We start from the raw sequence: 11994 nt of genomic DNA, 5'->3' as shown, positions 1-11994 counted from the left end.
TTACGAGAGGGCTTGGGTCACCCACTGGTGAATGGCCAGGACCCAAACCCAGGCCTGTGTGACTTCTACATCAGTGTGTCGACAGCGGGCAACCCTGGGAAGTGGATCGCAACCTGTTTTGATCCCATTCTTTATACTATTTTTTTGAATTTCCCAAGTTTTCTACATAAAGTGGAGAAAAAGCAATAACAAATAAAAAAAAGAATTGCATGCCAAAAAGCGAGTCTTTGGGATGTGAGTGTGGGAGGAGATGTCATAAGTGACAGACCGTGACGCTAGCCCGGGCCTCGTCCCTGCTGTGGCCCCTCACAGGGTCCGGGCTCACGGAGCCAGCTGTCTACTGGGATGTATACGTTGTTGCTACTGTTTTCTTCTCCAGCTAGGGATGGGCTTCTTCTGATAGACAGAGGCCCAGGGGGGCTGACCGGCCCCTCCCGCCCCCTCCTCCCCACCACAGGTTAACCCTTTCAGAGACCGGATCTGCAGAGTGTTCTCCCACAACGACGTGTTCTCCTTTGAAGATTTGCTGGGCATGGCGTCGGTCTTCAGTGAGCAGGCCTGCCCCAGCCTGAAGATCGAGTACGCCTTTCGCATTTATGGTGGGTGCAAAACCTCTGTCTGACTGAGTGGCGAAGGGGGAAAGGCCATTCAGTAAACACCTCATCTGGAATCCGTCAGCATCTGTGCATTGGGGTGGGATGAGGTGCCTATTGGGGTTTACTTGGGCTTTACGTGTGTGTGTCAGGTTGTCATGAATCCAGAATGGAAATTAAGGTGGACCACTGCTTTCAGTGGATCCATGCCCCTCCACCCCCACCCCCTCATCAGAGGCAAAAGGCATCATTGTGGTGTATTTCGTAGAGGTCTGGGCAGGCCAGAAAGAGAGGACGACACGTGTGCAGAGGTTTGCTGGCAGAAAACGTTGGATGTGAAGTTAAGAAATTTGAATGCTGGTCCCAGCTCAGCCAACAAAGGACTGAGCAAACTTCAAAAAGTCATTGCACTTTTCTGGGCTTTGGTGTCCTCATCTCCAAAATGAGGGAGTTGACAGAGATGATTTCTAGCATCCCATGACATTGTTTGGTTTCTAAATCTGCTGGGGTGGCCCAAATGCCTTGCTAAAGTTCTGCCCTTTGCCAGGCAAGCATCCATTTCCACAGCCTGGAATTCTCAAGAGGGATGGAAAGGAGAGAAGCAAAGAGATCCAGAGAAGCCTTCCCACGGGTGGTGTGCGAGGCTGTGAGCACATCGGGACAACTCCTTGGCCCCAAGGGAATTGGGCATTTAGAGGCATCCCACCTGCCGCACTTCCCCATCGCCACACAGGGTGGGCATGGGGGCTCTCACTTCTGCCCCACCCAAGTGGACTTGGAGGGAGTGGAGTGGAGTGAGTTTTAAGCCAGATGGACCCATGCGGCCTCAGTTTTCTCATCAGTAAAGAGGGCTTAATCGTATTTTGTCTCCCATGTGTCCTCAGGCTCACCACCCAGTAAGCACAAATGAAATCAGATTCCTCTTCTGAGAATGGCTGAGTAAGCGCCTATCATAACCATCCCTCTCACAAATAGCAACTACAGACTGAACAAAATACACAAATCATCTACCTGACAGCACTAGAGTTACCAGATGCAGGCAGATTCTAGCAGGAGATGACACTGGAAGAAGGAAATGTCACTGGTTGGATTCCCATCCCCTCCCCCAGTTTATTGCCTTAGAGTTGCTGCAGGCAGCTGAGCACCAGAGAGTTTGGGACAATCACAGCCTCTAGAAGGTGAGGAGATAGTCAATGAAAGAAGAGAATCAGGGGGTGGGGAGCCCCAGTTTTGTAAATAAATTATGCCCAAGTCTTGGTCTGATTTCTGAACCCCTCCATTCCCAGCAGCACCCACTGTTAGCAAACTCAAGGCAGCTCAGCTAAGGATAGAACAGAGCTGAGATTTGAGCTGCCACCTCATTTCAATGAGATCTCAAGTGACAGGATTTCAGTTTGAGTCCAACCAGTTGCCTGTTAAAATTTTTTAAAAAGCACTCTTTTTGGAGGAATGAAACAGAATCTAGAGTCTACACAAAATAACATTTACAAATATGCAATCCAAAAGCTCCTGATACATTTAAACACACACTCAGAAAAATCAATCTGTTCTTGAGTGGAAAACCAGGCAATGGACCTGACTCCTCTATGGCCTGGAGGTTCAAATTAGCTCCCAAGGAGTTCCAAGCAGTTATTACTAAACATGCTCAATGATACGAAAGAAAATATGTTCATAATGAATGAAAAGATAGGGATTATCAGCAAAGAAATAGAAACCATAAAAAAGACTCAAATGGAAAATATAGAATGGAAAAATAAAATATCTGAAATTTAAAAATTCATTGGATGAAGGTAACAGCAGAATAGGGATGACAAAGGAAAGAGTCAGTAAACTCAAAGATGGATCGATAGAAATAATAGTGCCCTGAATTTGATGAAAGACAAATTGACCTGTTCAAGAGCCCCGTGAACCCTAAGCAGGATAAAAACGGATGAAACCACATACCCAAATTCTGTTTGCTCAGCACCCCCACCTGCCACGCCGGTGCTTGTCCTTCCTTACCCCAAGTATTTCTCGTGGTCTCCAGTTCCCAAATACAGCCAAAGAGTCCCAGCTCACCAGTTACTGCCACTGTCTGTCAGAACTCCCGCCACTGAGCATCTGCTAAATGCTTCAGAAGCCCTAGCCATTTTTCTGAGTCACTGGTGCTTGACTGGATGGGGCACCAGCTCCGGAAGAACACCAGCCCGGTCGGGTGTGCTTACCTCAGCAGAGAGTATTTAGGTTGCAAGTCACAGAAACCCACATGCATAAAAGGCACCCGAAGAGGAACAGCAGGATATTAGTTTTCTATTGCTGTGAAACAGATCACCGCAAACTTGGCAGCTTTCAGCAACGCACGCTGATTTTATCTCGGCTTCTGTGGTCAGGTGTCTGGCCCAGCCTGGCTGGGTCCTCTTTTGAGAGTCTTGACAGGCTGCAGTCACGGTGCTGAGCAGGCTGTGTCCTCTTCTGCAGCTCCCGCTGGGGAAAGAGCCACTTCCAAGGTGATTCGGGGTTTTGGCAGAATTCATTTCCTTTCAGCTGTGGGACTTAGAGCCCCGTCTTCTTGCTGGCTGTTGGCTGGAGGCTGCCCCCGGCTTCCAGAGGCTCCCCTCCATTCCCTGCCATTTGGGCTTCACACCGTGGCTGCTTGCTTCTCCAGAGACAGCTAGAAAGAGAAGAGGGGAGGGAGAGAGGAGAGGGGGAGTAGAGTCTTAGGGGGAGAGAGACAGAGAGACAGAGAGACAGAGAGGTCTTGCCAGCCTGCTAGCAAGATGGAATCTTATAGAATGTAATGTAACATGGAAGTAATATCCAGTCTCCTTAGCCGTGCTCTATCCATTAGGAGCAAGTCGCAGGTCCTGCCCACACTAAAGCGGGGAGAGGATTATATCCAGATGTGAAGACCAGGCTGCAGGGATGATGAGGGTCCCACAGAGTTTGTCTGCCATGAGCCACGTAGAAGCACCTAGAACTTCATCAGGCCTCCCAGGGGCCCAGGATGCAGCTGGCAAGTGGCCAGGAAGAGAGGCAGCTACTCCCTCCGTCTCCCTCTTGGCTGCATAGTCTCTCATCTCTGTTCTGTGCCCTCATTCAGGCCTCTCTTTCTGTAGATCTCATTTTCATGCCTCCATAGCTTATGGGCCAAAGATGACTCCCCGGGCCCCCACGTGCTCTGACTGACCAGCCACAAGCACCTGATTCTCACTTCTGTTTTCTCAAGAGATGCTGATCGGCTCAGGCAAACCAGTGGTTTGGCTGCCTCTGGATTAGTTGACCAACTACAGCCGAAAAGAAGCAGAGGCACCAAGCCCACAAGGCTCCCTAGGCCTACCCTTGAGGAATGGGGATACTGCTCAGAGATGGGGAAGCTCAGGGGGGCAGATGTCCCAACAGATGTCTGCTTCGGCTGTCTTTCCATAGTTTCCAAAACGAAAAAAACAAAACCACCCAAACCCTTTAGGGAGCCAGCAGGCAGCAGGTTCTCTTTCAGTCTCAAGGCACAGGCGTTTGTGTTCAGCTTAGAATTGGGGAGAACACCCTGATCCCCCGAGAGGCCAGACTGAGTGGCAGGTCAGATCAAGGACCAGGGGTCCCCCATTGTCCCTGCCTCCTCCTCCATGGCCTCTCCCCAGAGCTCCCCTGCCCTCCCTCCACCCCACACATACTGTTTCCCTCCTCCTCAAGCCTGAGCACAAAACAAAAAGCTCACAGCCTTCATGCAAATCAGCTGTGCAAATAGATGCCCAGGGACCCATCAACTCCAAGGCATCATCAGATATACCCAGACAAATCTTAATTCTCTTTGGGCTCAGAAGATTTGTTACCTTAAAGAGCTGTCAGGAGGATAGAGACGGGAAATATGAGTCCCTAAGCCCAGTGCCTCAATAAATTGGGATGGTGGTGGTATGCCGTGAAGGAAGGAGAAGAGTCGAGGAGTAAAAAGGAGGAGGAGACAGAAAGGTGGGGATGGCCATGGTAATGGTTTTTAGCCAACGTCTCTAACCCCCTGCTGACCTAAAGCATCAGCATTGCCTGGAAACTTATTAGAAATGCAGAATCTCGGGCCACATCCCAGAATCTACATTTTAACAAGATTCTCAACTGATTCCTCTGTACCTTAAAGTTTAAGAAGCACTGTTTGAATTCCTTGGATCTCACTCTTTGTCTGCACATTGGAATTACCTGGAGTGTTTAAAAAGCTACTGATGCTTGGGCCCCATCTCCAGACATTTGATATAATGGTATTGGGTGTGTTCTGGTTGTTGGCCTTTTTTTTTAAAGCCCCCCTGGGTGATTCTAATATATTTCTTCAACTAGAACTGTTATGTGGCCACCCACAGAACTACAGCTCTAATCCGTTATATCAGAATTTCATTCAGTAGCCTGTAACTGCACCTATGTTTTAAAAAAAGTTTGGAAGCAGGCAATCCAGAGCTGGGACAAAGAACCTAAGGAAGTTACCAAGAGCCCAGTCTCCTTCAAGCTTCCCAACCTGCCATCTTTAGTGTGAAACTGTTCTCATGGTCACAAAATACCTGCTGTGCCTATGGGCATCTCATCTGCATTCCGGGTGGGAAGAAAAGGGGATGGGAGAAAAGGGATAGGGAGAAAACATACATCCTAAGGCACAGATAAATCTACTCTCCTATAACAAGCATTTATGGAAGACAACCCCTGCCCCAGCAACTTTGGTTTATATTTCATCAACTAGAACTGTTGTGTGGCCACCCATAGATGCAAGAGAAACTGGAAAGGTGTATTTTAAGCTGAACACGGTGTCATCCTGAACCAGACCCACAATTCCGCTAGTAAGAAAGAGGGGAGAACGGCTACTGGACACGAATCCCGAGGCAGCCACCTGGTATCTTAGGTACTGGGCTCCAGTTTCTTCATTGCAGGATGCTCCTCGCCTCCATCTCAGCACCGCTGGGGAGATTTTCTACCCGTCAGAGACCAACACGATAGCAATGCCTTCCTGTTCCCATCAGCACAGCTTCCACCGGGCGTGAATTACTCTCAGGCAGGTGCTGGAGAGCTGTCTTCCCACCATCCCAAGACTCGATGAAGCACAAGGGATCCAGTGGCTGGGCCCAGGCAAGGGAGGAAACCTCAGTTCTCATGGGAATAATAATGGTGTGTCTTGCCTCCCTCAATCAAATGGGCTACTTTTTTGTAAATCGCAGGGAGTAATAATGACTGAGATGACGGGATGACGATGATGACAGTAGGTATTTTGGGGGGAACCGAGGGCTGAGCCCTGATTCCACCAGCTCCCCAAGCTCCTGCAATGTTGGAGACAACAAGGCGAAGGCCCCACCCTTTCCCCACAGTGGTCCAAGGCTGCGGGTCCCCAGGCCTGGCGAGCGGCCCAGAGCTCCCCACCCCTGGCCCTTTCCCAGCCTTCTCTGCCCTTGTACCCCCCCAGGAGGGAAATGCTCCAGGACTGCATTTTTAATCCAGCAAATTATTCTCCCTCTAGATGGCTTGGGACCAGAGCCATGTCACTTTGCTGCAGCCTCTGCATACGGGAGCCGGGCCAGCAGGATGCCTGGGGACACTGCAGGGTCCCCCGTGGAGGCCACAGAGCTCCTCACCAGCAGTGCAGTGTCACTGCAGCTGTCCACTGCCTCCAGGCCCAGTGCTGGCCCTCTGCCCTCCGCCTGCTCTGAGCCATCACACACGGTGTGCAGTAACAGAGGGGAGGCTTGGCGAGTGTCTCAGGCCTTAGCCGCCCGTCGCTGGGGCTGATAAACATTCAGCCAGGAGAGAGGCACCTGCTCAAGCAGTGAGGTGGTTGGTTGTCCCTTCCCTGTCCATACCCTGCTTTGGGGTCCAGAGACACAGGTCTTGGCTCTGCCACTGAAGAACCCTGTGACATCAGTGAACTTGCTCTTCCACTGTGGTCTCGTTTTCTTTCATGAGCCCAATACAGCTCTCCCTCTCATTCTTCAAGGTGGGATATCACATGGCCTTTTAAGATTTGCACTTTTAGTATTTAACAAGCATCAGTGTTGTAGAGCTGAGCCTCTACTGTATCTAATAAGTGTCTCCTATACTGAGCATCTTCTATATTCCAAACCCCCTGCCAGGAGATTTATGGGTATTTTCTTATTTAATCTTCACAATAACTCTGTGTGGAGGCAACACTATTATTCCCATTTCACAAATGAGGACACTGAGGCTCAAACAAATTAGTTAGGATTAAATTTGGTGGCAAATGACAGGAAACCCCAAACAACAGTGGCCTGAGCAAGACAGCTCCCAACATCACAGGCAGGTATGTTTATTTCTCTAGCATGTAGAAATCCGGAGGTGGTTGTCCTGGTGGTTCTGAAGCTCCTCAGTGGCCAGGACTCAAGTCCCTCCTATCTTGTCACTCCATTCTCTCTTCCAAGTCATCTCATAGTCCGAGAGGGCTGCACCTGCCCTTTAAAGATGATTTCCAGAGGTGGCATGTGCTTCTTGTGCTTACATTTCATTGGCCAGAACTTAGTCACGTGGCTACACCTAGCAGCAAGGAAGGCTGGGAAATGTAGTGTTCATTGTGGATGGTCATAAGCCCAGCTACAATTTAGGTACTTTATTACCATAAAGGCAGTTATGAGTGGTTAAGGACATGCACTGCCTGTAGCTTCAGACTGCTTGGGTTTAATCGTATTTCTGTCGCTTACCAAGGTGTGACCTTGGCCAGTTTGTTTGCTCATGTATTCAATAAATGTTCATTGAGCATCCCCTCTGTCTCAGCACTGGGGATACAGCAGGGAATAAAAAGACAAAACTTCCTGCCCTCGTGGAATTTATGTTCTAGCAGCAGGCATTCAACATGACTGAGTAAAGCATATGGTATCCTAGGTGGCATTTGGTGCTGAGAAAAATAAAGCAGGGAAGGGAGCTGGAAGTGCAATTTCAGGCAGGTGCAGGGTAGTGAGCATGAGAAGCTGGCATGTGAATGGGGACCTGAAGGGGGTCTGGGTGAAAGTGTCCCCAGAGTGGGAACCCCATGTGCAGAGGCCCTGAGGCAGGAGGGGGCCTGGCCTGATGGGAACCCCGCAAGGACGCAGGGCAGGGGAGAGCTTGGGGGTCACAGTCAAGAAAGGGGCTTTTCTGGGTGAGACGGGAGGTTGCAGGAGGGTGACAAGATTAACAAGATCACTCTGGCTGCTGAGTTGCAAATAAATTGAAGAAGGCAGAGTGGGAGCCGGGAAGCCGGTTAGGAGGTGACTGCGGTGAGCCCAGAGAGAGGGGTGGAATGTGGGAGCAGGGTGGAGGCAGCACTGTGAGGAAAGGGATGGGAGCCTGGATTTCCTGAAGGTGGAGCCGGGAGGATTTGTGACAGAACAGCTTTGGGGTTGGAGAGAAGGAGAGAGTCGAGGGAAATTGCCCAATCACCAAGAAGGGGAGAGCTACGAGGGGAGCCGGTTTGTGGGGCAGCTTGGGTTTGGATGTGTTGAGTTTGAGGGACCTATTCAACCTTTAACTAGAGAAGGCAGGAGGGCAGATGAATATATGAGCCCGGAGTTCAGGGAGAAGCCCAGGCTGGAGATAGACATTTGGGATTCATCAGCCTACAGGTGATGTTTGAAGACAAGAGGCTGAAATGAGGCCAAGGAAAGAAATATGGTTACTTAATCTCTGTGTGCCTCAGTTTCTCCATCTGAATTGTGAGGATTAAATGCAATAATATAGAAAGTGCTTGGACCATGGCCTGGCACACCTGTAGGCATCTGTTGTGGTGGTGATTATTATAACCTGCTCATTTACTCCCTGGCTAAAAAGTGGTTCCGGGACTGTGGTAGGTGCTCTAGGGGAGGGTTACCAAGAGCATAGGAATAAACGCCTAGACCTCGCATTTGAGGTCCTTCTCAGCTAGGCCCATCTTGCCAGACTCACCTCCCATCTTCCCCGTCCCAGGCCCTGCCCAAGCCTCTGTCCCCTCACGCGGGACTGACCACTGGTGCCAGAATACCCCTGTGCTTTTCCTTCTCTGCTGCTTTCCCCAGTGGCCCTGGTACGCCCTCCAACTGCTATCTCTGCAGATCCCAGTCCTTTAGGGTCTTCCCTAATACCTCCTTGTCCAAGAAATCCTTCACATTCATGGATTTGCCCACCTGGAAGCCCCCAGAGCCCTTGGTGCCTCTCTCGGGCTGCCCATCCAGCTCTGCCTGGAGCCAGCCTGCTTGGGTGCCGATGGCCTCCCCTCCACCCCAGCCTGGTTGCTTCTGGGGCGGAAACCAGCCTGGTCCATCTCTGCACCCAATGCCTGGCTCAGGACCAGGCACCCAGCAGGCACCCCCAACCCCAGGTCTGCTAGTACAACTGAATAGGGTGTCAAGAAGCTTGTCCTGTGCCTGGGGGACAAGGCAGCTGGGCAGAGTGTATGCTCCATCCTGGGTGGGCAGGCCCTGTGTCAGAAGCTGCTGGAGCTCGAGGAGGAGCAGGCCCCAGTGTGATGGGGTCAGGCGTGCTTCATGGAGAGGGCAAGGAGGGTGGTGAGCTCAGGGCAAGTCTCAAACCCCGGGGCAGAGTCAGAGCCCTTCACAGCGCTTGGCAGAGGAGAGACGGTGCTCCAGGCAGGGGCTGCCTCCCGCAAAGGCCTTTCTGCTTGAGACCTGTCTGGAAGACCCACAGCAGGTACCGGAAGGATGAAGGGCATACTTCCTTCCTGCAGGAAGCAGGCTTGAAACAGACCCTGGATGTGCTATATCCAGGGGTCATATGTAATGAGCTTATTTTCTGACTTGGAAAGGAGGACCCCAGGTCTGACAAGGGACGGGGTGCTCCCTGAATTGGCAGGACAGTGGTGGGAACTGGGCGTCGTCCTCAAGATCAGGCCACCAGGGCTGAGGTTATAGGTGAAGGAATGAAGCAGCCTGGACCCACCAGAGTCGGCAACCCAGGGCCCCTGCCCGTGCCCACTGCCCGTGCCTGCTCTGCACGCCGGGGCCACGGCAGCACCAGGAGCTGTTATGGGGGGAGAGTGAAGGTGTGTGAAAGCCCCCCATGGGCTGGAGCCTCCCTTCCCCTCTTCCCCTCACCCTTCTTCTGTCTCTCCCAGCGTGAGGGAATGTGGTCTGTCCCTACCTGGGAGGAAGGAGGCAGCTCGAGGCTGGAGCCGGAACCTCCGCTCGTCCCCTGACCCTTTCGGGACACAGCCGGAGCTCACGCTGCCGGGAGCCATGGGGCTCATGCTGTGAGGACCACTGTCCCCATTTCACAGAGGAGGGGGGTCGTGTGCCCCAGACCACACAGCGACCAAACAGGCCCAGGAGCAGACACTGGCGCCCTGGTCTCTGGCTCCAAACCCGGGCTGCTTCCACTCTCCAGGCTCCCTCGCTCCCAGCCTCCAAAAGACACTGGCTCCCAAGCCCGAGATGCAGATTGGCGAGGCCCGGGGGTTGGGCCTGTGGCCTCGGGGACCAGACCACCTGGGCGGGAATCCCAGCCCTTGGGCATGAAGTTGGGTGAAATTATCTAACAGGTCTGGGCCTTGGTTTCCGTTTCGGTAACATGAGAATATTTTATTATGGTTGAGTGTACAGGTTAAATGATAGAACAAGGCTGGGCACACAGTAAGCATTCGGTCAATGTTTATCATTGTTGTTTTCATCATGTTATTTAGCTCCAAATTTGTCTGCAGCCTGCCCTGCCGCTGCAGCACCCCAACTTGGGCCTCTCTAGGTCCCACTGAGTCACAGGCACAGCCCCACTGGGGACGGGTGGGCTCTGCGGGGCTGCCCAGGGCTGCTGGGAGCCTGTGGAGATGTGGCTGGTGCCACAGGCCCCAGCCCCCGCCCCTCAGAGGAAGCCCACTTCCTGCTCCCCCACCCTCACCTCCTCTTTGCAGATTTCAACGAGAACGGCTTCATCGACGAGGAAGATCTGCAGAGCATCGTCCTGCGGCTGCTGGACAGCGACGACGAGCCCGAGGACCTGCTGACCGACCTCGCCAAACACGTGCGTGCCTGAAGTCACAGGCTAGGAGGTTTCCCCCACCCCCCGGATGACAGGCCCCCTCTTGGGGAAAGGCGGTTCAGACCCAGGGTGGAGCCCGAAGGAGGCGGCACCTGGGCACACAGCTGGAGGCAGCCACCCTTCGATTCCCTGCCAGGCTCCCTGGAGCAGGGTGCCCCCCCCCACACCCATCCAAGGGGCCCTCCCTCCGACCCTGCCGGTGGGCCACCAGCAGCTCAGCATCGGAGGGATGCAATGCCCACCCCTCGCTACCCCCTCCACCATCCCGGCACAGCACAGTACCCAGATGGCCTGGGGGGCAAGTCAAAGTGTGACGAGACACGGAGGCAGCCCAGGGAACCCAAGGCGGGCAGGGCTCTATTTGTTCCAGGACCATGGAAGCCTACCAAGGTTTGGGTCCAGATGGAAACTAGAAGCAAAGCTAGGACCATGTGTAGCACTCATTTGAGGGTGTTGTCACTGCCTCCCCCAGCTCCTGGGTCCCTCCCAGAGCAGACCCCCTGCCGCGGCCTGGGGATAGAGCAGCTGCCTCACATGGCCTTGGGACGGGCCCAGCAGATGAGGTGGGCAAAAGCTGCCGGCAGAGGTCGGGCACACAGCGGCCACCACGCGTGGTATTTCTCTCCCTACCCCCCTTCCACCGTTCCGCCCCCGGACCCCCATCGGCCTCCTCCTGCGCCTGCGCTGGGCAGGTCCTGAGCGAGTCTGATCTGGACAATGACAACATGCTGTCCTTCTCCGAGTTTGAACACGCAATGGCCAAGTCTCCGGATTTCATGAAGTAAGGCGCTCGTGGGGAGGAGGGGCTGCCCAGGGTGGTGGCCCTCCTGTCTCTCCTCAGTGGTGGCCTTCCCCAGGAGGTCACAAGTGTCCAGGGCACCCTGCAGAGTCTCTCAGAATCAGCAAAACTGGGCCTTTTTAGAAATGAGGTAACCTAGAAAGAGACCGAGGAGAATTGGCTTCCAGAATCCACAAACAACGCGAACGGTCCAGCGTTGGGCACGTGCCCCCTCGAGCCGGCACCCCACACACTTCTCCCAAAGCCCCCCTGCAGGACAGACCTGCAGAGTTGCCTTTGTCACTCCTACTACTAGCTCCCACCCTCTGCAACCTGGAGAGGCCACTAGTTGTCGGGGATTTGCATTTGCAACTCTTGATTTGGGTAGAAAAGAAACTCAACTAGAGAAACAACCAATCCTACTTCTTAGTAGGGGAAGGGGCCTTAACAATGGATCCTATCTGGTCTAAAACCCTGGGGTCAGGTGTCTACTCTGCTGAACACCTGGATGCAGGATGGGCCTCGCCACTCCAACGGGGCTGCCAGGGGGCCGTGGCTCAGGCACACCCTCCAACAGATGACAATCGCACATGGGGCCACCACAGCCAAGTCTAATTCCTCCTCTTACATGATGACCCAACAAATAATCGAAGCTGAAATTCTGTC

Source organism: Choloepus didactylus, chromosome 20 (assembly GCF_015220235.1).
Source record: "Choloepus didactylus isolate mChoDid1 chromosome 20, mChoDid1.pri, whole genome shotgun sequence".
In the NCBI taxonomy this organism is placed as follows: domain Eukaryota; kingdom Metazoa; phylum Chordata; class Mammalia; order Pilosa; family Megalonychidae; genus Choloepus; species Choloepus didactylus.
Note: the sequence above shows the minus strand (reverse complement) of the source record.